Raw genomic sequence first — 26,897 nt, 5'->3', positions numbered from 1 at the left:
AATAGAGACATATCATCAGGTACTACGGGGATTACTAGAGTTTCATTGTGAAGAAAAGAAAAAAGATTAGGTCTCTTTTATTTGCATTTTTGTAGGAACAAATTTCAATCATCTTAGCAATAATGGCTTATGTGGTTCTTTGTCGTCGATACTCTTCAGCGAAACTTCTTATAAAATCATCTTTTTATTCTTCTTTTTCTCCATTTTCATACCTTAATACCCAACCTAAAGATTACTCATTTGTAAAACCAAATATATCAAGTTCCTTCTCTTCAATCTATAATTACCATAATAGTGATTATTCAACGACTATCCCATATCGTTTTATGAAAAACTCATGTGTTAATTCTGTCAACATTGAGCTCCTCCTTAGGCATCAGAAGTTGAACACAAGATGGGTGTCAAGTGAAAGAGTTAGATATTTTTCATCAGAGCACAATAAAGATGAATTATTCGAGGACAACGACCAATACGCTTCGTCAAAATGTAAAGAGTTACTTAATAAAGAAATACAAAAAAATACACATGATCTCACACCATAACAAAAAAAATGGTCCATATTTTTTAGTTTTATCCAACCTAGCTCATATTGTACATATTTTGAAAGCACTAGCAAATTCAAAACTTGTGTTCTTACAACCATTGCTTCTAAAAGCTATAGAGTTAAATATTTGTTCTCATAACCATTGCTTTCACTCTTTCTTCTTTTCACATCTTCTACATATGCTTCTAGGGGTCGTCCGCCATTGTTGCTTCTTACCCTGTGTCACATGGTTGCAATATAAGAAAATTGAAGAGTAGAAGTCCACCATTGAAGGCCATTCAAAGCTTTGCTTTCGAAAATAGAATTTTTTGAGTTTGTTAGTTGTTTGGATTGGGTGTTATTCCAATTGATTAAAAATATCAAAAGGAGTTTAAAATTTAAATTTGAAGTAATTTGGAGTAGATTTGAGCAAGATTTGAGCAAGATTTGAGTTAAATTTTAGAAAAGACGCAAGGAAGAAGACGAAATCAGTTTTTTGTATAATTATGTATAATAGTGTATATGAGTGTATAAACACATCTTATACACTATTATACACATTTATACAAGCGTCTCTAAATGAACTTCTTCCACGATTTTCAGTTGCAATTCTTGTTCAAAACCAGTCCAAATCTCCATTAAATGACTTCAAATTTTATATACAACCTCCTTATACTATTTCTAACAAGTCTAAATAACACCCACTCCAAATTTAAAATTTAAACCCACATATTTAAGCTTGTTAAAAATTTAATTTTCACCATCCAAATGGATTTGTTTTGTTGAACTAATATTTGAGTCGATTCGAAAATTAACTCAAAAGGTTGAACAATCTTTTTTAAAAATTAAATAGTAATTTCTAGAACTTAACCTATTATTTTTGGACTAGTTGGTTGTAAATTAAAATATGAGCTATAAAATTAAAAAGCAGGGAACTTAGTAAATTTCCCTTTAATAAATTACGCGTGAGTAATAAAGGGTTTTTATCTCCACATATAGAGTTTATTAATCAAATACCCAAGGAGCTCGGTGATGTGACACCGAAGGAGTTCCACAAAGCAATAAGTTTTTCTTAATATCCATGGGTATTTTGAGCGTCATCTATTTTGTTATTGGCATTTCTATTCTTTCTTTAAGTGGTGGGACGAGGGGTATTTCATTGGGGGCTGCGCTAAGTGGTCCTTGGGCGGTAAAGTGTGTCTTGCAATTTTGCTTCTTTGCGTATGCAGCTTTACGCGAAATAAGGGCGATGCCGAATGTCAAATTACTAAGTAAAAAACTCAAATTATTAAGGAAAAGGCAGGAAAAAGGTAACCTGAAGATTCCGAGTACTCTTGCTTTTCAAGTCCTCAAGGAAGTGGAGAGGGCCTATGAAAGGAGTAAGACTTCAATGTATACTTTTTTTTGGCATAGATATAGCTTTATTTAGTTTTACTAGCTTTAGCACGTGTTAATAAACTAAAAATTACATACAAAAAGAATAAATTATGTAAAATTAAAATGGGCATTAAAATTGATGCGATACTCATTTAAATGACAACAATAATGTTGTTATATTGACTCGTTTATTGAATTTAAAATAATTAAATATCTTTTAAACTTGTAACAATGAACAATTTAATTAAGTTAATTATATTAATAATTATAGCCATTTTCTTTATGAGAATGTTGTGTTGATGTTAATAATTATAGCTATTTTATTTTAAGATTTGAGAATGAATAGATTGGTCCTATAATTTTTTTTAAAAAAGCGAAAAGTGACAATATAAAGTCTAAAATTAATTAATGTTAATCTATTATATATATATATATATATATATATATATATATATAGAGAGAGAGAGAGAGAGAGAGAGAGAGAGAGAGAGAGAGAGAGAGAGAGAGAGAGAGAGAGAGAGAAAGAAAAAAATTTATCACAAATTATTTAAAATACATATCGTCTTCTACTGTTGCATTATATAGTAACTCTTTCAAGGTTGTGTTTCAACCAATTTAACTTGCAAATTGTATTATAACTTATTTTACTCTATTTTTTGGATATCATTTACCAGCAACATTATGCTTATGGAAATAAATTTATGAACCCTAAGAATCTATCTAGCTTGAAAAAATAATTTTACTTATATGATGAATTTGAAAAAAAAAACTAAATTGATATTTGTTGCTAATTATCTAAATCAAAGACTTGATTATCTATTCTAAATAATTTAGTTCTTGTCGATTCAAATTCTTAATATTAGCTCGTATCAATTTTTAATATTTAACTGTAATTATAATTATATCTAATAAAAGTTTAATTATTTTCAAACGATAAAACATAGCGCATAAATATTGTCTAAATACGACAACAAAAATAAAGAGAAGAAATAATTTTATATATTATGGTCATCCTTTTTTTGTACTAATGGTATTTGAAGTCGATCAACATATCAGTTTTTTTTTTAAAAGAAGTCATATTAACAAAACAAGAAAATAGTTATTTGTAACTATTGAATTTGTACAATATGTCAACCACGTAGTATAAATAATTAGTAAAAGTAACTAATGTTAATTCAGTAGTCGAAGAAAGTTCAACAGCGAGAAACTCGACTCATCACCTAATCAGTCGTTCCATCAAACAAGTCAAAAAATTACAGGAAAATAACTTGTATAAGAATATAAAGACTTCCTCTATTCAATTTAACATACAAGTTTTACAAATAAAAGTTCAAAAAGAAGAGGCATGCACGCTAACATAGTTGAAATACTTATTCTTCTTATATCGAAAGTTAAACATAACCTAGAAAATAATGATCACAATTAAAAAGCCAAAAATTCAAGCACAAATAAATATAGAATATTTTTCTCAAATAAAGAAAACCTGGAAACTCACAAAGCTATAGACCCAATAACGAAAGCCAACCTATGATAATGAAGAGCGTGGAATACTTTTTTTTTATAGAAGTATTTGCCAATGCAATTGAAAAAGGGAAAGAATCTATGTTAGGTAAAATTATGTATAGTTTCAATAGACAAAGAAAAAGAGTTCTAAAAAAGAAAAGAAAAATAAGGCCTATTAAAGATAAAATTTCATAACCCAAAAAAGTACCCATAACCTAGAAAAAGAAACTAAAACTGAAGAAGAAAAGAAAAATAGGAACTCCAAAGGCAAAAATTTTATAACAAAAAATAACACTCGTGGTCCTAAAAATACTCCTAAACTTAAATGGAGTTGATAGTGAAGGACTCTTGAAAAGGAATTGAGAGAAATAATATAATTTTTTAAATCAAAATCCTAAGTATTAGGCAATAATTAAATGAATATTATAATTTTTCAAATTAAAGTCCTAATAGTCCTAAACATTAGGCAAATAATTAACTGGCTATTTTTAGTATTAGAAAAAAGAATTAATGACTATTCTTATAGTAGGAGAATAAGTTAAATTACTATTGTGTTCAATATGAATATATTTTTAATGGGCATAAAAGGCGAACTGTATTTCGCTAAGGGTCTTTGTACTTTTAATATAGGGTACGCGTTTCACGCGTGTATCCCGTATCAATGAATATATAAGTTTCTAAGTGTGAGATCTTGAAATTAGTAAATATTGATTTATTTAACTATCTTAATAAAGGAAGAAATCTTTCTCTACATAAATCCTTAGATGCCTTATTATAATTTCTAAAGAAATATGGGAATATCTTATGAAATTTGTTATTATTTTTGTGACCTAATACTAACCGGTATGTGCTTTGCGCGTATTAAGTCAATGAGCAAATACTTTAAAAAAAATAAGTCAAAATATGGACTACACTTTTAATGACAAAGAATATTTACAGGAAAATAATTATAGAAAATTGATGCATATACAATAGTTTATATATCTAATTTGGGAAAAAATATATATGTTGAATGAAGTTTAAAGATTTTTTTATAAAATTCATATGTGCATGTCCCTAGCGTACGTTTACGAACAATAAATAAAATATTATAAACAAATTATTTAATTTAAATAAGATAAAATAACTTCAATAAGGTCATTAATGACTTCTTTTATAGGAGTATTTGGCTTTATATAATACAAATAAAAAATAATTTAACCAATAAAATCATGTATAACTCAAATATAGAAAAAAAAGAAAAGAAGTAGCCAACATTATTTGTAGTTTTATTTTTTGTGCTCTAATTCAGTAACCAACTTTATTTGTTGTTGCTTACTGTTTTATTTAAATAAAATAATTAAATTATGAATGCTTAATTGGTTATAGTACCAAAACACAGAAACTCCTAAACCTAGAGCAACAAATCTCAATGACGGTAAATTGAATTAATTTCTCAGATTTCGTTTGAAGAATTTTCGTGTGTCCCTCTTTCATAATAATTATTAAGTTACATAATTTAAATAAAACTAACTTATATAAGGTCAAATTTGAATTTATTTTAGGGAAATAATTTATTGACTATTCCTAAAAAGTAGAAAATTAATTACGTGGATATTCCTAAATAGTAGAGAATTAATTAAATGACTATTTCTAAATATTAGAAAAATAATCAAATGACTATTTTGTCCAGTGTGAACTCTATTTTTAAAGGGTAAAAAAGACGAATGACATTTCGCTAAAAGATTTCGTACTTTTAATATAATATAAATTTGTTATAAATTTTGGTCTAACTAAATACGTAGTTTATTTGTAGTTAGGAATCTCATGCTGCACTACTCCAATAGTGGCATTCTATTTTTGTACCTTATTGTGATTTACCCAAAGGATATTGATGGATGGGTTGAGCCAATATCTGTTTATTTTTGTACTAGATGATGCAAGCCCCCAACTGCAAGTTACAATATGAAGCAATTTATTGTTATTTTTCTTAGAGAAAACAGATGTTCACTTAATGATATCAACTTTTCCCGTTATTGCCGTGCAATATCACGAAATTCACTTTTCTGATGCAATCAAAAAAATTCCCATAATATCACTGCTAGTTAAACAGTAGAAACACCAGATAAAAATAAGGCAGGTCCCATAACAAACTCAAAATTCAAATGAAATTAGGGAAAGTGCGATCGCTTAAAAGTTACATTAGTACATCTATTATGAAAAACGTAGAAGGCATACATTTGGACACTCCCAACAGTATTCATCTACTGAATTGGACAATGGCAAAGGTATTGTTTCAGCACGTGGAAGTTCATCACTCCTTTTAGACTCTTTCTCATCAGAGGATAGTCATGCAGATAAAAAAAAGAAAGAAGAGATGTTTGAATTCCACAACAGAGAAATTCTATGATGATTCACGAGTATGAAATCTCTCATTATTCACTATAATATGCCTCCGCTTTGAGCACCCTAATTAATGCTCTATATTTTTATTAGCAAAATCTTATGCAGCTTTACAAACATGGTAGAGGTTATTGAGCAAACCATATCTATTTCAGCTAGATTACTTTTTATATAATCCAAAAGAATATAAATAAATATTTTTTCCTGTACTGAAGTTCTTCTGGTAGAAGGAAATTCATTTGATGAAAAAATAACTTATTTTTGTCTGAAGCTTCAGATGTAGAAGGGAATTCATATAGCAATTGGATGGTGAAATCGTAAACTGAATAGATTCTCATTCTCACAAATTAATCCGTCATGATAATGTTGAATCATGATCTTCCTTCAGCAAAAACTCCACAGTCCACAACAAAAAAAAATGCAACTCTTGCATTCTATTTGAACGATATAAACCTAAAGTTTTCAAACTGCCAATCGGACCAATATAATTAAAGTAATCCGAAAGCATATTAAAATTCCTACAGGGTAGTACAACAAATACTCCCGACTTCATATGATGTCTCAGAGAGGATAAAACTTCTTTAAACTGGGTAAGACTCTAATTTGGACAAGTTTAAGTGCTAAGTAGGTTCTTAAAAATTACACAAGGTAAATGAAAAGTATAAGATCTAGTTCAAGAGTGGTAAACTGAAAAGGGACCTAAAAGAATAGTTTACTCTTAAAACATACACAAAACTAAAAATTGTTAAGCAAACTTATTTCAACTGTTAAAATCATTTGGTCCTTGTCATTGCCACTTCTTCTTAGTTTAGAAATAACTTTTACTGGAGCCGCTGCCTTGTATACTTATAAAGGCGGAGAAGGAATACGTCAATATGTCCAAGAAAGAAAGTGAATTTATTTATCCTGAATTTAGTACATGGCAGTAGTTTTTCTTATGTGATTATCCATCTTTCAGTTATTGGAGGTTGTACTCAAGCAGATTAACAATAGTTGGTATCTGTTATTGCATCGTAATTTCAAGTTCTAACTTATCTGAAAACTTGTCAAATTAAATTAATTACCAACTGAGACGAGGCAGAGGCCTAGGCAAATGTGCACACAATCACGATTAAACATAGTGTTATAGGCTATATTGAGAATAAAAAATGGTACTTTATAATCTCTTTGAAGAGGGAAAGATGAGCCTCTTGTGGCATTAAAAGGACGATGAAATACCACTTGAATCATTGACAATAGAATGTTCAAAGAGAGGATGTTTTAGATGTCTTATATTGTCTTAATTTCATCCCAGAATTGATACTTTTACCTTAATAATGCTGAGGTAAAAGAGCTATTATGATTCACAAATTTTTTATAAGGAAATTTTGTTCATTGGTTATTTAGATCTAACACCAGATACCAGATAGAGATAATGAAAAGCACAGAATTTCTCGTTCAAAGCTTGCACGACAAACATAAATGACATAAATTATATCATGGTATTACTAATGCGATGAGCATAAATCGCTTAACAGCGACACAAAGAACACTTCATTCATTCCAAATGACACATACAAATAATTTTTGTCAATTACGTATAAAGTAATAGCTTATGCATTGAATGTATTAAGTAAAAATAGCATACACTTACTTTTTTAGGTCGACAGTGCCTGTAACTATAATTCAAAGTTCCTGAAAATAAAGACAACAAAAAACTTTATTTTGTCAGTGGTTTATCTGTAATTATGAATAAAAGAATTTGCAGTAACATGCTAAAATAAAAAGTTACAAAGTTATGTGCAACAAACGGTCAAACTTAATCAATACAACTTAACAGCTCAGAAAACATTGAATGCATCAATATTTCATCTATATAAGACAAAACACATGCAACCACCTTTTGTTTCGCTTTTACTAATCATTAAACACTCTAAAAAAAGTACACTACGCAGGAATATAATTCTGTCACACTGGTCCATTTGATCGACAAATAATGAAGAGAGAATTAGACAACGAATTGATGACAACAACCATTTGACTACTATGTTATATATCTAAAGGAGTTTCAAAATAGGAGCCCATAAAAAATCTGGAAGAACAGAAAAGCAGAAATCAAATTCCAAAGTTGAATTTTTATATGTAATCCTTGCACAGTAGCAAAAGCACAAATTTCCAAAACATATAATACACCCGAATAAGAAAGAAAAAAAGAACTAAAAATAAGGAACCGTACGATAATTTCAAAGAGCAAAAAAAGAACTATGCTGAAAAGTCTACAAATTAATTTAAGTTGTTGTCTTGATTCTTGACACATTATATGCGTAGAACCTGCGCCTGAAATGTGCTAAATTAAGAAATCGTTTTTAACTGATGATAGATTAAATAAATTACCAACTTGAAAATTCATATTAACTTCCAAGAATAGAACAGAAATCGGGACGACCGAAGAGAACCGAAAGAAAAGAAGACATCTGCCACTAACTTCAGCTGTAAAACTGGAGAGACTGAAGAGAAATGGAAAAACTTCTGGCAAAAAATTAAGAAAAGCACATCTGAAATTAATTGTAACCCCCAACTGAGAAGACAAAACGAACTGAAAGGGTAGTCTTCGGAAGACCGAAGAAAAATCATGCAACAGTATAATAGATTAAGGGCAAAAAGAAAAGCAAAAAGAAGAAAATGAAGTCCAAAGAACATCGAAAAGAGGCAGAAAAATAACAACATCAGACATGAATTTGGAAAACACGAAGAGAATTAGAAGAAGATTTGGGCAAAAGATTACTAAAAGAAAAACATACCTGAGATTACTACACTAGTTGAAGAGACGAAGAGAAGATTGTTGGAATAAGAGTAGTCTTGCGTCTGATTTTTGGAATGAGAAAGATTGAAGAAGGATACTTCAAGAGCCAGCAAGAATTAAACACCAAAAAAGTCGTTATTTAAATTAGAGTATCTAAATTACTCTTTTACCCTTGGTCGACCTCTTTTCTATATGATAGAAATTATCATTGTTTTGTCCGGACTATTTACTTAGTGTGAATCTCTTGATGAGAATGAATGCAGAGAATGTTATAAAATAAAGACAGTAAAGTAAAAACAAGTATAGAGAGAAACTAATATATTATTCAATTTTAAATTGATGTACATAATGAACTAAAAACTTCTCTATTTAAAGAAAAAATAAAATTATTGTATAAGTTGCTACTGCAAGCTGTTGTGTAAGCTGCTACTGCAAGTTGTTGTGTAAGCTGCTACTGCAAGTTGTTGTGTAAGCTGCTACTGCAAGCTGCTGTGTAAGCTGCTTGTAAGCTGCTATTGTACCAGATATAGATAATCTTCTACCGGGGGTAATATTTATCTATAACGGAGTACCGAAAGGATAAGCTCATGGTACCAGGTATAGATAATCTTCTACCGGGGGTAATAACCATAACGGAGTACCAAAAGGATAAGCTTCTTCAGGAGACTTATTTCCAATAGAGTACTAAATAGATAAACATATTTACGGCGGAGTCCCATATGGATAAGCTTCTTTATAAAGGAGTACTAAATGAACATCCATAATATAATATATTCATAACACTCTCCATTGGATGTTTATTAAAAGATAATCTGCCTCATTAAAACCTTAATAGGAAAAATCCCATGGAAAAAAAATTCTAGTGAAGGAAAAAGAATACACATATTTAGTAATACGCATAACTAGTTGTCTCATTAAAAACCTTATAAGGAAAATCTCGTGGGAAAAACCTTAGTAAGGAAAAAAGAGTATAGCGCGTATTTTACTCCCCCTCATAAGAACCTTATTTTAAATATTTGAGTCTCCGCATTCCAATCTTGTATACCGTTTTCTCAAAAGTTGAAGTTGGCAAAGATTTAGTGAATAAATCTGTCGGATTGTCACTTGAACGAATTTATTGCACATCAATGTCACCATTTTTTTGAAGATCATGTGTGTAGAATAATTTTGGTGAAATGTGCTTCGTTCTATCTCCTTTTATAAATCCTCCCTTTAATTGGGCTATGCATGCAGCATTGTCTTCGTATAAAATTGTGGATCTTTTATCACATTCCAAACTATATTTTTCTTGAATAAAATGAATCACTAATCTCAACCATACGCATTCCCTACCTTCTTCATGAATAGCTATTATCTCAACATGATTTGAGGAAGTAGCAACAATAGATTCCTTTGTGGAGTGCCATGATATGACAGTACCTCCACATGTAAACACGTACCCGGTTTGAGATCGAGCTTTATGGAGATCAGATAAATAACCTGCATCTGCATAACCAACAAGATCTGCACTACCTTTGTTAGCATAAAACAAACCCATATCAATAGTTCCTTTTAAATATCACAAAATATGCTTAATCCCATTACAATGTCTCTGTGTAGGAGAAGAGCTATATCTTACTAGTAAATTAACAGAAAATGCTATGTCAGGCTTTGTAGCATTAGCAAGATACATAAGTGCACCAATTGCACTGAGATAGGGTGTTTCAGGACCAAGGAGTTCCTCATCCTCTTCTGGAGGCTGGAACGGGTCCTTATTCACTTCAAGTAATCGAACAACCATTGGTATACTCAATGGGTACGCTTTGTCCATGTAAAAGCGTTTTAAAACTCTTTCTGTATAGGCAGATTGATGTATAAAGACCTCGTATGCCAAATGTTCAATTTACAGACCAAGACAATGTTTTGTCTTTCCAAGATCTTTCATCTCAAATTCTTTCTTAAGATATTCAATTGCCTTTTGGAGCTCTTCTGGAGTTCCAACAAAATTTATGTCATCAACATAAACAGCAAATATAACAAATTCTGATGCTATTATCTTTATAAAAATACATGGACAAATAACATCATTTATGTAACCCTCTTTCAACAAATATTCACTAAGGCGATTATACCACATGCGCCCAAATTGCTTTAAACCGTACAAAGATCTTTGCAATCTGATTGAATACATTTCTCGAGATTTTGAATTTGCTTCAGGCATTTTAAATCCTTCAGGTATTTTCATGTAAATCTCATTATCAAGTGACCTGTACAGATAAGCTGTAATCACATCCATCAGATGTATATCAAGCCATTCACGTAAGGCTAAACTGATGAGATATCGAAATGTTATGGCATCCATAACAGGTGAATATGTTTCTTCATAATCGACTCCAGGTCGTTGTGAGAATCCTTGTGCGATAAGGCGAGCCTTGTATCTTTCAACTTTATTTTTGTCATTCCTTTTTCGCACAAAAAATCATTTATGACCAACTGGTTTTATACCAGCAGGTGATTGGACTACTGGTCCAAAGACCTCTCTTTTAGCAAGTGCGTTCAATTCTGATTGAATTGCCCCTTGTCATTTTGGCCAATCAGATCTTTGATGACATTCTTCGACAGATCGGGGTTCAAAATCCTCACTATCTTGCATAATGTTAAGTGCAACATTATATGCAAAAATATTATCCACCACTATTTCAGATCGATTTAAATTAATCCCATCACCAGTAGAACTTATTAAAAGTTCCTCACTCACTTGAGTCTCGGGTTCATTGATTTCTTCAGGAATCTCAGAACTAATCAGATCTTGGGTCTCTTCAGGAGATCCCTTCATAATATCATTTTGATCATTTGTCGATTTTCTTTTTCTAGGATTTCGATCCTTAGAACACAAAGGCCTACCACGCTTCAGGCGTGCTTTAGGTTCACTAGCTCTCATGCTAGTAGATGGTCCTGCTGGGACATCAATTCAGATAGGCACATTCTCTGCAGGGATATATGAATTAATTATCCTTTTCAAATCAGTAAATGCGTCTGGCATTTGATTTGCTATATTTTGTAAATGGATGATCTTTTATACCTCCTGATTACATATAGGGGTACGTGGGTCAAAATGAGATAATGATGAAACTTTTCACACAATTTTTCTTTTGATTTTCTTTTTCTCTCCCCTAATTTTGGAAAATTTATTTCATCAAACCGACAATCTGCAAATCGTGAAGTAAATAAATCTCCTATCAATGGTTCAAGATAGCGAATAATAGAAGGTGATTCAAACCCAATATATATTCCTAACCTTCTCTGTGGGCCCATCTTACTACGTTATTGTCACGACCCGAAATCCATAAAGGTCGTGATGGCGCCAGACACCACTATCGGGCAAGCCAATAATGAATACTTAAATGGATTCTCATTTTCGTTACTTTTGAAATCATATTTTCCTTCAATTTAAATAGCAAAAGATGGAGTTTACAAAGTAAATAATATTATTTTCAAAAATTTCAATACAAGACAACCCATAATCATCCCAAAATCCGGTGTCACAAGTTCATGATCATTTACTAAGAATGTAAAATAAAATACAACAGCTGTCCGGAATACAATTGGACAGAAAAAATGTAAGTACTCTGAAGGAGACTCTGTTGGCTACGGAACGTTGTATAGAATGAAACTCACCTAGGTCCCGCCATAATCGCGCCTTTGCGCCCACAAGGCCGCTAAACATATGTGTACCTGCACAAAAATGTGCAGCAACCATCAAGTGTAGCATGAGTACGTAAATCAACGCGTACCCAGTAAGTATTCCGCCTAACCTCGAAGAAGTAGTGATGAGGGGTCAACTCAGACACTTACTATGGGCTATAATCAATATACCAATGATGATAAATTATGAATTTTTATGAGGCAACGGTAAACACAATTACATGAGACACGTAAATAATTCTCTTGTTAATAGGGGATTTCTAAATTTATCTTCATCTTTTAACAATTTATATCTCCGACCAATGAGGCCATATCAATTGTCAATAATTCCAAACAATCAATTAAGTCATGCGCAAATCATGCCGAGGTCGTACGGCCCGATCCAACATAATATTTAAACTGTGCACTGCCAGAGGGTCGAATGACGCGAACCATAGATGCATCTATAAATTTCCCCACTCGCGAATCATACATGCGATGCGGTCCCCGCTCGCGAATCATACGTGCGACGCGATCAAATATAAATTTAACATTAAAATCATATCTCTTTCTTGATTCTTTTCAAACTAATGAAAATTCAGCTTGTAGCTTTTTAAGAAAACTACCCCGCTCGCGAATCATACATGCGACACAGTTACACATAAATTCTTCAGCTATTATATTATTCCTCAATTCTTTTCGAAATTTCGAAGTTCAAATGAAACCTTTTAAATATTAAGTTCTTCAATTTCAACTCCTTTTAAAATATTTAATAAGCAGACTCAATCTCGCTCCCTCTCAAGGCAAACAATAAACATAAATCAATAACAATATCAACAAGGCATGATGTGAATCTAAAACTACCCGGACTTAGGCATAACTAGTAGCTACGTGCGAACTCTCGTCATCTCGTGCGTATGTAGCCCCCACAAATAGAAGCACACAATAATTTAGTTCACCTATGGGGTTAATTCCCTCTTATAAGGTTAGAAATGAGATTTACCTCGCTCTAAAGTTTCATAACCAGCTTCTGAGCCCTTCAAACAACTCGAATCGATGCCCAACGCCCCAAAACTAGCCAATAATTATGCAAACCCATTAATATACACTCAAATTCTCAATATAATCCAATTTATAATAATTTCTAACCCCGATTGAAAAGTCGATGAAAATTACCCTCGGGCCCGCGTGCCCGGATTCCAAAATTTTTCGAAGATAAAGTTTACCGATAGCCTCACGAACTCATATATATAATTTCTATCCAATTCCATAACCATTTTCGTGGTTAAAATCTCATTTTTATAAAAATCTAGGTTTTTTATCTAAACCTTTGATTTTCAAGATTTATAAGTTATAATCCACCCAAAATCTATGTAGTTAACTCAAAGTGTGTAGAATTAACTTATCTTCAAGTTGCTGGTTGAAATCCCCTCTCAAAATGCTCCACAATCGCCCAGAACATGAAGAAATAATGGCTAAAAATACGCAACTCTGGACTTAAATGAAGGTTCTGCCTTCTACGATTTTCGCACCTGCGGAGTTACACTCGCACCTGCGGAACATTGCTCGCTTATGTGCAAACGCAAGTGCGCCCATCCCTTCGCACCTGCGCATCCATCCGCTTCTGAGCGCCAATCCTTCGCACCTGCACGTTCGCAAGTACACCAATATACTTCGCATCTGCGGTTGCTTGGCAGCTCCTTTCCTTCGCACCTACGGCTTGTGGTTCACACCTGCGGCTGCCCATGCGCAGGTGCGATCATACCAGAAGCTGGAAGCTTCAGCTCTTCTTCAAAATTCCAAAATTGGTCTGAGCCTCGTCCGGTTAACACTCGGGGGCCCCGGGGTCCCGCCCGAACATACCAACAAGTTTAAAATTATAAAACGGACTCGCTCGAACTCTCGGAACATGTAAAACAACATCAAATCTAAAAATCATATCCCAAACCAAATTGATTCAACTTAGAAATTTCAAATTCTTCAAACTTACTCCGAACGGGCCGAAATATACTTAAACTACTTAGAACGACACCAAATTTTGCGTGCAAGTCTTAAATCACCATACGGACCTACTCCAACTTCTAGAATCAGATTCCGACCCCGATATCAAAAACTCCATTTCCGGCCAAACTTCTCAAAATATTCAAATTTCTAGCTTTAGCCAAATGACTCCAAAATGACATACGGACCTTCGAATCCACTTCCGGATGAGCTCCCGATACCAGAATCACCATACGGAGCTATTCCCAGACTCAGAATCACAAACGTACATCGATAACATAAAATTCACCTCCACCCCAAATTCATGAAATTCTTCCAAAGTGCTAACTTCCACAATAGGTGCTGAAACGCTCCCGGGGCATCCAAAACCCAATCCGAACATACGCCCAAGTCCGAAATCATCATACGAACCTGCTGGACACTTCAAATCCCGATTCCGAGGCCGTTTACTCTAAAATCCAATGTTAGTCAATTCTTCTAACTTAAAGCTTTCGAAATGAAAATTTTCTTTCCAATTCAACTCCGAACTTCCCGAAATTCAATCCCGACCATGCGTACAAGTCATAATACCTGAAGTGAAGCTGCTCATGGCCTCAAACCGCCGAACGACGTACTAGAGCTCAAAACGACTGGTCGGGTCGTTATATTCTCTCCCACTTAAACATACGTTCGTCCTCGAACGTGCTAAGAATTGCGCTGGAGTTGTCCGAAATCACTGTTTAACACCTCGTGCACCTACCCGTGCTACCACAACTCAGTTGAGCACATTAGCTCGATCAAATCTGAAGATATTCTCTTTTATTTAGGCAAATAAGCCTTAGAGCCCAGTTCCAACATCCGAAATTCTCTGCCAGGCCGACTTCCCACATACGAACACTGTATCAATCACCACACGATGTACTAGAACATGACTGCATATCTTTGATGAATTCACACCATGCACCGCAACATTTACATGACCATAATAATATTCTTTGATCATAATAGCCGAAATCTCACGAATCTGATGCTCACAATACACCTCATGACATATATAAGTCTTGTTTCAACTCTGGCAACCACGACGGAAGAGATGTGTAGAAATGCATAACCAACTGCCGAGTCAACAAACCATTGAACCTCTCCTCTTGACTAGAATCATCACCTCATTATGAACCAAATAATGGTATTTTCTCTTTACTATACTTCATATAATCCGATCGCACTGATCTCGGATCCAATAATCTCATCTCATCCCAGTACAAGCTGCTCAGGCAATAAGCCACATCAGACACGGTCAAAAGTCTCGTGTGATGCCATAATGTGCCAACAAGCTACCAACTCGAATGTGATACATAAGGAAAATGAATCTATGGAAGGGACTACTCAACCCGCATAACTAATTAGACAACCGAAAAGGTGTTATGAACCTTCCCCAGAAAATGAGAAACAAAACACACAAGAATAGATAGAGGGAATTGTACTCAACATTACACTGTTGCGGCGTGCAACCCGATCCAAACAACATACACGTGGCGGCGTGCCACCCGATCCACACATAAAATCTACATAAAGAGATACTTACCGAGCTAGAATGCTCATTACTATAAAATACACGAATATCGGCCACAAGCACGCTAAGTGCATAATACCATCCCTGGGGAGACAGATAGCGCAATAGGCTACAAAACTCAAGCACAACTAAGGTGCGATATATGATTTGAATCTCGAGAGCCATCCTGCTCACATAACACCATCGTTATGCGGAACCTCAACACATAAGAAATTTACCAAGCCGTTTCACAACTCACACGACACAATATAGTATTACATGAAATAGCCAACGATGAAACGACATCCAACGTCCGAATACTCCTCCATAAGGAGCGCTATGCCAAAATGAACACATCCGGCCTGACATTGAACCCATATTCACTTTTAAATCCATCTTTAGACCTCAAGCCGATTCTAATCGCACCATACTTGGCTAATAACCTTTTAAGGGTCCATAATAACCCCTCTTTCCCATAACACATAAGAACAACAATCATAACCGGAACAAACTTCCACAGTCCACCACCAAATGAACCGAGCGCCCTCCAGGCATAAATTCCCAATTAGCGATATTACCAAAATCTTCATACTTGGTTTCCATTCTTCAATCAATCAAGTGACTACATGTCACACTTATACAATCTTCCTGTGGGATATGCTCCTATGACCTTCCGCACCAGGTAACAAGTCTGTACATTCATACTACCGGTCACACCAATTGCTGAAAAGTGAATCAAGGATCTGTAAATCAATACATAAGGCCTCTTATACATGACATCGAACTTAGGTGACACCGAAACAATACCATCTTACTTTAAACATCTGTATACTTTTTCCTGCTCATCCGAGCTCATGACATCCTTGTCAACACCGAACCGAAATCTAGAATCCTCAACTTTTGAATCCCTTGCTACTTGATGCACTTAATCACGCAAATGCGCAAGAGTACAAGAATTCCATCATAACTCCTGAACCACTAATAGGGTAAACACTTCATCATATAGAAACCCTCTACTTAACTCATTTCAAGGGAACCATTGCAACACGTGACTAAATTCTCTTATCCGCAGAAAATACCAACCTAAGTAGTGGTCTAAACCACCATAACTCTTCTGGGATCCATCTGCACATAATAGGCCATAATATTCGAAAGCCTCCAAATAAGATCAGTTACGGCGACCATCAAACCTCGCACGTACCGTCACCAATCACATGAGTAACCCGACACACTGAAAGAGCTGATCATTGCCATCATATGCCAATTCAACCATTGCTAATCGATCTGACTCCTTCTAATTTACCCTGGACTTGCCTTAGGGATAATAATAGCTCCATTCAAAAAATAGCGAACTCAATCTGCACTCGTCCTGAGCGATCCCATTTCACAAGACCACACTGACTCAAAACTCACGAACCATTTCATACCCTCCTTGTGTGCATGATCACGTCTTCAACTGATACACCCATTCTGATAATTCTTCTATAAATCCCAAGTTAAATGCTCTCATTCCTCTCATGACACCCCGTAGACCAAAGATAACACGGAACACTCCAAGCTCCTTTATCATAATCCGCTGCAAAAGCTCGATACTCAACTATACTACAAGCTCGAAATCCTTAGGCACCACACTTTACATTTGAATCCATAAGGACCGTTGTTGAGAGTCACCCATTCTGACCTGGTCCCGAATATAATCAACCCTAAGGCTCTGCTAGCACATGAACACTCTCTCAATAAGTACCCGGTTGAATCATTTTCCTTGTACATCACATCTACACGAAACATAGGCGATGAGTCTTTCCAAAAACCTGAACATGAATCGATAAGGCCAAATACAACACACATTCCTCAAATCCTTTGCTCAAATTGCCACTGATGTTTTCTTTCCTTAGTCGCAATAACCCACTAATACACCGATAACTAGAAACCGCACAAGTTGACAACTACGTAATCCAACCGTAGATGGTGAGGCTCTCCCACTTAGCCTGAAGCTACCATTGTATAACTCTAGAACCCGCCAAGATTCATTCTTTGAACTGATCTTGCACAACCAACTCGCCAAATTCCTCGAAATCTTTTTGTTAAACCTTTTATGAACACTCCGAACCACTAGCCACATTTACATATTCGGTATCTTACTGGGTAGCCAGTAGAATTCTTCGCAGAAGCTTCGTCAACACCACACGACCGCTAACCTACTCGTAGTAGATAACCCATCTGAGCATGTGCTCATTCACCAGTTGTACAAATCTGTCCACCCCTCACGGACATCAACTAAAGGTGCGACAATACCTTCAAATCCAAAGTCATGTTGTATCCTCCTTCATATCAAGCAACTCCTTTCTGTTGTATCCCATCTCCCGCCGTATAATAGCCAATATTTCAAATTAAGTCCGTAGACCTAGTCACTGACCACCATGAATCCCAAATCACTCTAAACTTTCCTCAAGACGTGTAGCTATCCTATCACAGAACCCACATGCTACTCTGTCACTCTCCCACTTTGGTCAAACTCACTCCTTTAAGCAACTACCCGACTCTTGTTTCTCACACTTGGCCTTCTATAAGTTTATCCACCGCAAGGCATCTCCCACATGTCCTTCCTCATCCTTCGCTGCCCAGTTGTTGCCTTAAGTCAAAATCTATTTCTGTAGCACTTGAACCGATAGATCCCTACCAATATTAAACCTTTCCAAAAATCATCTTTCTCGAGTCATCAATACCAGGAAATGTCGATTCGATCTTGAACCCCTGCACACTGCGACTTCTGACAGCCGCTTTCTCGGTACCATTTATAATACTCTGCCCCAAGGCGAATTGAAGGAAACCATAACAGTGGCAAACTTAACACATTATAACCAATCAAGGATGATGACGCCACATCACAGGCGAAGATTCTGCCATGTTCGAAAATATCAAGTCCCGCTACTCCATCAACCCAAGTCTGAACATTCTTAGTTCGATTGCCTTTCCTCCGTCGGAAGTAAAATACCGAATCTCTGAATAATGCACTAAGTAAACCTCCTTTCAAGTCATTCAATGCCCCGACACATAGGTAAGCATCCTACCATCACATCAATGCTGTGCGATAACAACTCATGAGCTTCATCGCAACATGTGCATAGCCTCAAAGCTCTCAGAAGTACAACTACTGAGCTGAAATAACAGAATATCCTTCTACAAGGCGACGACAATAGCAAAAATCAACTATGCAGGGAGAAACATCCCGCACCATATCTGTAGTACCTTTACAATTCCTCAATTCCCGATTTATAACCAGCGCTTCACGTCGCATAAGATTGAATAGGAAAGAAATGAAGGCATAAGCCTCAAAGGAATCAAATCACACGATGAGAAATCAAGAAGGGAAGTGCTCCTAATAGCCCTGTAGCCTCTCGAAAATAAGTACAGACGTCTCCGTACCGATCCGCAAGAACTCGCTCATGACTCTTGAGATCTAAGTGAACCTAGTGCTCTAATACCATATTGTCACAACCCGAAATCTATAAAGGTCGTGATGGCGCCGGACACCACTGTCAGGCAAGCCAACAATGAATACTTAAATGGGTTCTCATTTTCGTTACTTTTGAAATCATATTTTCCTTCAATTTAAATAGCAAAAGATGGAGTTTACAAAGTAAATAATATTATTTTCAACAATTTCAATACAAGACAACCCATAATCATCCCAAAACCCGGTGTCACGAGTGCATGATCATTTACTAAGAATGTAAAATAAAATACAACGGCTGTCCGGAATACAATTGGACAAGAAAAATATAAGTACTCTGAAGGAGACTCTGTTGGCTACGGAACGTCGTATAGAATGCAGCTCACCTAAGTCCCTGCCATAATCATGCCTCTGCGCCCGCAAGGCCGCTAAACATATGTATACCTGCAGAAAAATATGCAGCGTGCAGCAAGTGAAGCGTGAGTACGTAAATCAACGAGTACCCAGTAAGTATCCTGCCTAACCTCGAAGAAGTAGTGACGAGAGGTCGACTCGGACACTTACTATGGGATATAATCAATATCCCAATGATATGATAAATTATGGATTTTTATGAGGCTACGGTAAACACAATAACATGAGACAGGTAAATAATTCTCTTGTTAATAGGGGATTTCCAAATTTATCTTCATCTTTTAACAATTTATATCTCCGGACAATGAGGCCATATCAATTATCAATAATTCCAAACAATCAACTAAGTCATGCGCAAATCATGCCGAGGTCGTACGGCCCGATCCAACATAATATTTAAACCGTGCACTGCCAGATGGTCGAATGGCGCAAACCATAGATGCATCTATAAATTTCCCCGCTCGCGAATCATACATGCGACACGGTCCCCGCTCGCGAATCATACATGCTATGCGGTCAAATATAAATTTAACATTAAAATCATATCTCTTTCTTGATTCTTTTCAAACTAATGGAAATTCAGCTTGTAGCTTTTTAAGAAAATTACCCCGCTCGCGAATAATACATGCGACGCGGTTACACATAGATTCTTCAGCTATTATATTATTCCTCAATTCTTTTCAAAATTTTGAAGTTCAAATGAAACCTTTTAAATCTTAAGTTCTTTAATTTCAACTCCTTTCAAAACATTTAATAAGCAGACTCAATCTCGTTCCCTCTCAAGGCAAACAATAAACATAAATCAATAACAATATCAACAAGGCATGATGTGAGCCTAAAACTACTCGGACGCAGGCATAGCTAGTAGCTACGTACGAACTCTCATCACCTCGTGCGTACATAGCCACCACAAATAGAAGCACATAATATTTTAGTTTACCTATGGGGTTAATTCCCTCTTACGAGGTTAGAAAGGAGACTTACCTCGCTCCGAAGTTCCATAACCGGCTTCCGAGCCCTTCAAACAACTCGAATTGATGCCCAACGCCCCAAAACTAGACAATAATTATGCAAACCCATTAATATACACTCAAATTCTCAATATAATCCAATTTATAATAATTTCTAACCCCAATCGAAAAGTCGATAAAAATTACCCTCGGGCCCGCGTGCCCGGATTCCGAAATTTTTCGAAGATAAAGTTTACCCATAGCCTCACGAACTCATATATATAATTTTCATCCAATTCCATAACCATTTTCATGGTTAAAATCGCATTTTTATAAAAATCTAGGTTTTTCATCTAAACCTTTGATTTCAAAGATTTATAAGTTATAATCTACCCAAAATCTATGTATTTAACTTAAAGTGTGTAGAACTAACTTACCTTCAAGTTGCTAGTTGAAATCCCCTCTCAAAATGCTCCACAATCGCCCAGAACATAAAGAAATAATGGCTAAAAATACGCAACTCCGGACTTAAATGAAGGTTCTGCCTTTTGCGATTTTCGCAATTGCGGTTCCGCACCTGCGGAACAATGCTTGCTTCTGCGCAAACGCAGGTGCGCCCGTCCCTTTGCACCTGCGCATCCATCCGCTTCTACGCGCATATCCTTCGCACATGCGCATTCGCAGGTGCACCAATATACTTCGCATATGTGGTTGCTGGGCAGCTCCTTTCCTTCGCACCTGCGGCTGCCCATGCGCAGGTGCGATCATACCAGAAGCTGGAAGCTTCAGCTCTTCTTCAAAATTTCAAAATTGGTCTGAGCCTCGTCCCGTTAACACTCGGGGCCCCCAGGGTCCCGCTCGAACATACCAACAAGTTTGAAATCATAAAACGGACTCGCTCGAACTCTCGAAACGTGTAAAACAACATCAAAACTAAAAATCATATCCAAACCAAATTGATTCAACTTAGAAATTTCAAATTCTTCAAACTTACTCCAAACGCGCTGAAATATACTTAAACTACTCGGAATGACTCCAAATTTTGCGTGCAAGTCTTAAATCACCATACGGACCTACTCCAACTTCCAGAATCGGATTCCGACCCCGATATCAAAAAGTCCACTTCCGGTCAAACTTCTCAAAACCTTCAAATTTTTAGCTTTAGCCAAATGACTCCAAAATGATCTACGGACCTACGAATCCACTTCCAGACGCGCTCCCAATACCAGAATCACCATACAGAGCTATTCCTAGACTCGGAATCCCAAACGGACATCAATAATATAAAATTCACCTCCACCCCAAATTCATGAAATTCTTCCAAAGTGCTAACTTCCACAATAGGTGCCGAAATGCTCCTGGGGCATCCAAAACCCGATCCGAACATACGCCCAAGTCCGAAATCATCATACGAACCTGCTGGATACTTTAAATCCCGATTCTGAGGCCGTTTACTCTAAAATCTAATCTTAGTCAATTCTTCCAACTTAATTTCGAAATGAGAATTTTCTTTCCAATTCAACTCTGAACTTCCCGAAATTCAATCCCGACCACGCGTACAAGTCATAATACCTGAAGTGAAACTGCTCATGGCCTGAAATCGCCGAACGATGCGCTACAGCTCAAAATGACTGGTCGGGTCGTTACAGCTATGGTGGTGCTACTGGTACATATACAACACATCCGAAAATTCATAGATGGGTAATATTTGGTTCATGACCAAAAACTAATTATGACAGAGAATATTTATTATAATATATTGGTCTGAGACGGATAGGTGATGTTGCATGCAAGATAGCATGACCCCAAACAACAGTGGGCAATTTTGTTTTCATATGTAGTGGTCTTGCTATCAATTGCAGGCGTTTAATAAATGACTCTGCAAGACTATTTTGAGTATGAATATAAGCTACAGGATATTCAACTTTTATCCCAAATAATAGACAATAATCATCAAAAGCTTGAGATGAGAATTCTCCAGCATTATCAAGGCGAATAGTCTTTATAGGATAATCTGGGAATTGTGCCCTTAATCGAATTATTTGGGCTAATAGATTTGCAAACACCATGTTGCGAGATAATAGTAGGCGCACATGAGACCATCTTGAAGATGCATCTATTAGGACCATAAAATATCTAAACAGCCCACTTGGTGGGTGAATAGGTCCACATATATCTCTACGTATATGTTCTAAAAAGGCAGGGGATTCAATGCCAACCTTTATTGGTGATGGTCTAGTGATCATTTTGCCTTGATAACAAGCATCACAAGAAAATTCATTATTTGTAAGAATCTTCAGGTTCTTTAATGGATGCCCACTCGAATTTTCAGTAATTTGTCTCATCATTATTGATCCAGGATGGCCCAAACGGCCATGCCAAAGCACAAAAATATTTGAATCAGTAAACTTCTGGTTTACGATAGAGTGTGCTTCAACTGTACTAATCTTTGAATAGTATAAGTGTAACGACCCGACCGGTTGTTTTGACTATTGCAATCCCGTTCCCCTATTTACTGCTCAAATTATGAATTACAGTTGTTATTTGGCTTGCCGGGGTAATTGGTTTGGGTTCGGTGAGGTTTTGAAATGATTTAGAGCGCTTAGTTCCAAGGTTTAGAATTTAAGTTGAAAAGGTTGACCGGATGTTAACTTATGTGTAACGACCCCGGAGAAATTTTGCTAAGGAAATTAAGGTTTGGTGGTGCCGATGTGTAAAGAAAAATTTTGTCGGAAAATGATCATTTCTGCGACCATTATGCGGTCGCAGAATCACTCTGCGGACCGTATAATGGTCGCAAAGTAGATCAGGAGAGGGGCAAGATTTGAGAAAAATCTGTGGTGCACTATGCGACCGCAAACTATTTTGCGGTGTATTATGCGACCGCGAAACAAGTATGCGTGCCGCATAATGACTGCAGACCGAGTCAGTAACGCCCAGCTTTGGAGGCCAATTTATGCGGCGGATATGCGGACCGCATACCTGTTATGCGATCGCATAACTGTGTCGGAGCTTCCATTCTTTCTAATTTTTGACCCGACCCAACTTCGATTTATAGCCCTTGAAGCTCATTTTTGAGCCAAAAATCTGATATTTTGGAGAGAGATGAGAGCATTTTAGAGAGAGAAAGTGAAAACTTAGTGATTTATCCATCAATTCTTGTTCAAGGTTTGAAGATTTCACAAGGATCTTGCTAGGGCTTCAAAGAGGTAAGAATTTCTTTCCCTAATTCTTCAATTTTGGATTTAGAGTAAAGATGGATGATTAATAGTATGATTCTTGGGTGTAGAGTATCATATATACATACCAATAAGGTTGTGGAAAGATTGTTAAGTTCAAATGGGTAAGGATTGGGTTAAAAATGGTAGAAATCTTCATAGATTTTAATTGAAAAGAGTTGGTGTCGGATTTTGGTGAAATTTATATGGTTGGACTTGTGGTTGAATGAGCGTTCATATTCTGTAACTTTTGTTGGGTTCCGAGATGTGGGCCCTACGGGTGATTTTTGAGTTAATTTCGGATTTTATTAGAAAAATTAGTATTTCCTTATGGAATTAATTACAATAATTTGTATTGACTGATTCGAATTAATTGTGGCTAGATACGAGGCTTTTGGAGACCAATTCTCGTGGCAAGGGCATAGCGGAATAAATAAGTACACGGGTTGAGGTAAGTAACAATTATAAATCTGGTCCTGAGGGTATGAAACCCCGGATTTTGGTATCATGTGATTATTTTAGAGGTGGCACACATGCTAGGTGACGGGCGTATGAGCGTGCACCGAGGGGATTGTGACTTGGTCTATCCCGGGAAATTATAAAGTTTAATAATTTATTGTTAGCTATATGATCTCTATGTGTTGAAGAAATTTGACTATAAATCATCTTAGAAATCATGCTTAGGCTATGTTATAATACTGTTGAGACCCGTAGAGGTCGCGTACTTGTTGAATTATTTGCTAATTGATGTCTTGTACTCAGTCATGATTTTTCTTGCATATTATACCTTAGTTTTTCAGGATATTTGTTGATATACTATGTTATCTTTGTTTGGGCTGATCTTTGTGATTTCTGAGAGCCCGAGAGACTTGAGAGGTTGAGGACTAAGTAAGGCCGAGGGCCTGTCGGTGAGGTAAGGATATTATGGCACGTGAGTTGTTCGTGCAGGATATTATAGCACGTGAGTTGTCTATGCAACACGTGAGTTGTCTGTGCAGATTATGGTGCTTGGGCTGTAGGATCCCCTCCAGAGTCTGTACACATCCCAAGTGAGTGCGGGTACCCATTGAGTGTGAGTGCTGAGGGCTGAGAGCTGAGTGGTTGAGCTATTGTGATGAGTTGAGTGACTGTTGCCTGAGAGGCTGTACTTGCTTTGCATTTGTTGTTGCACTTGGTTGCCATCTGTCATTGTTGTGAAATCTCTGAAAGAATTTATATCCGGATTACTTGAAATTAAACTGTATAAATTGATTTGACTTAAACTGCCGGATTTGAAAACATGTCTATTCTTTGCTGGAACTACTGAAAGTGAACTATGACTGTGTAGCTCGTCATTATCTTCAGTTCCTTAGTTATTATTGTTACTTGCTGAGTTGGTTGTACTCATACTACACCCTGCACTTCGTGTGCAGATCCAGGTATTCCTGAACATAGCGGGTGTTGATCATTTCGCGCAGTTGACTTTCAGGAGATTTTGAGGTAGTTGCCGTGTTCCGCAGACCTTGTCTCTCCTTCTCTATCTCCTTGTTTACTGTATTTGGTCTCAGACTATTGTAGACCGTATTTTCCAGACTTGTACTCATATTAGATGCTCATGTACTCAGTGACATCAGATTTTGGGAGTGTTGTATCAGAAATTTCTAGATTTTTGGTATTGTATTAAATGTTACGTTTTTAAATTTAAAGGAAATCATGGGTTATTGATGTTATCGGCTTGCCTAGTACTGGGATAGACGCCATCACGACAGGTTAGGATTTTTGGGTCGTGACAATAAGCCAGAAGATAAAGTTGGTAACTTTTTTACAATGCATTTCTGGCCAGAAACATTGTTTGTAATATAAAGATATTCCATATTTATTTCATCTATTGTCTCAACATGATACCCATTTCGGCGGATAGCTATAAAACTCAACAAGTTTCTTCGAGACTTGGAGGAGAATAATGCATTGTTTATAATAAGTTATGTTCCCTTAGACAGAAATATAGTAGCTCTTCCGGAGCCTTCCATCAAACTTATATTATCAGAAATTATTGAAACATTTACTTTTTCCTTATGCAAATAAGAAAAGTATTTCTAATCTTTAAATATGGCATGAGTTGTTCCACTATCAATTATACAAATATCTTCATGATTGGTATTTGATCCAAATATAATTTGAGGACTATCCATATTCTTCAAAATGACATAAATAAAATAAATATGACAGTAAACATCATTATCAAAGTATAACTTTTGTTTATGTACAACAAATACATAACCATACTATCTACTACAAACAACAAAAATTAAAATATTTATATTTCTACAGATTCATCACCAATCACATGACTTGTTTCTCCTTCCGGGAGTGCAAAGTAATCAGCTACATACAAATGCATGAAGTCTAAATTATATTCAGAAATAAAATTTGCCTCAGTATTTTTCTCTGTCTTCTTCAGGGAGGCTTGATAAAGCTCAACTAGGTGCTTTAACGTGCGACAGGTACGTGACCAGTGCCCTTTTCCTCCACATCTATAGCATGTATTTTCTGCCTTTGTTGCTTGCACCGCTTCATGCTTTTGTTCCTTCCTTTTTCACTGCTGGATGGTGAGGAGAGTTCTTTAGTGCATTCTTATTACCATAATTAGAGTTTCTTACCCGACCACGGCCATGACCACGACTAGGGCCACGTCCTCTTCCACGTTTAGCTTGGTGGAAGTTCGTCTCATTCACTTCAGGGAATGGACAAGAACCAGTAGGTCGGCTTTCATAATTTTTCATTAATAGCCCATTATGTTGCTCGGCTACAAGAAGATGTGAGATAAGTTCAGAATACTTTTTAAATCCCATCTCTCGATATTGCTGCTGCAGGAGCATATTCGAGGCATGAAAAGTGGTGAAAGTTTTCTCCAACATATCATGATCAGTAATATTATCACCACATAATTTTAATTGGGAAATAATTCTGAACATAGCAGAATTATACTCACTGATAGATTTAAAATCTTGTAGCCTTAGATGAGTCCAATCATAATGTGCCTGTGGAAGAACGACCATCTTCAGGTGGTCATATCTATCTTTCAAATTATTCCACAGTATGACTGGATCTTTAATAGTG

General features: G+C 35.9%; 1 long non-coding RNA gene across 1 annotated transcript; it reads right to left on the bottom strand.

Annotated features, from left to right (window-relative positions):
• Window positions 1–5,542: 5,542 nt before the first annotated feature.
• Window positions 5,543–8,671, bottom strand: LOC107790969 (uncharacterized). The gene is made up of 2 exons (XR_001649151.2): window positions 8,566–8,671; window positions 5,543–7,459 (listed from the first exon to the last, which is right to left on the bottom strand). It is a non-coding gene; the product is annotated as an uncharacterized LOC107790969 (long non-coding RNA).
• Window positions 8,672–26,897: the final 18,226 nt, after the last annotated feature.

This window comes from Nicotiana tabacum, chromosome 17, assembly GCF_000715075.1.
Source record: "Nicotiana tabacum cultivar K326 chromosome 17, ASM71507v2, whole genome shotgun sequence".
Classification (NCBI taxonomy): Eukaryota; Viridiplantae; Streptophyta; class Magnoliopsida; order Solanales; family Solanaceae; genus Nicotiana; species Nicotiana tabacum.
The sequence above is the reverse complement of the archived record's forward strand: the minus strand, read 5'-3'. Positions and strand labels throughout refer to the sequence as shown.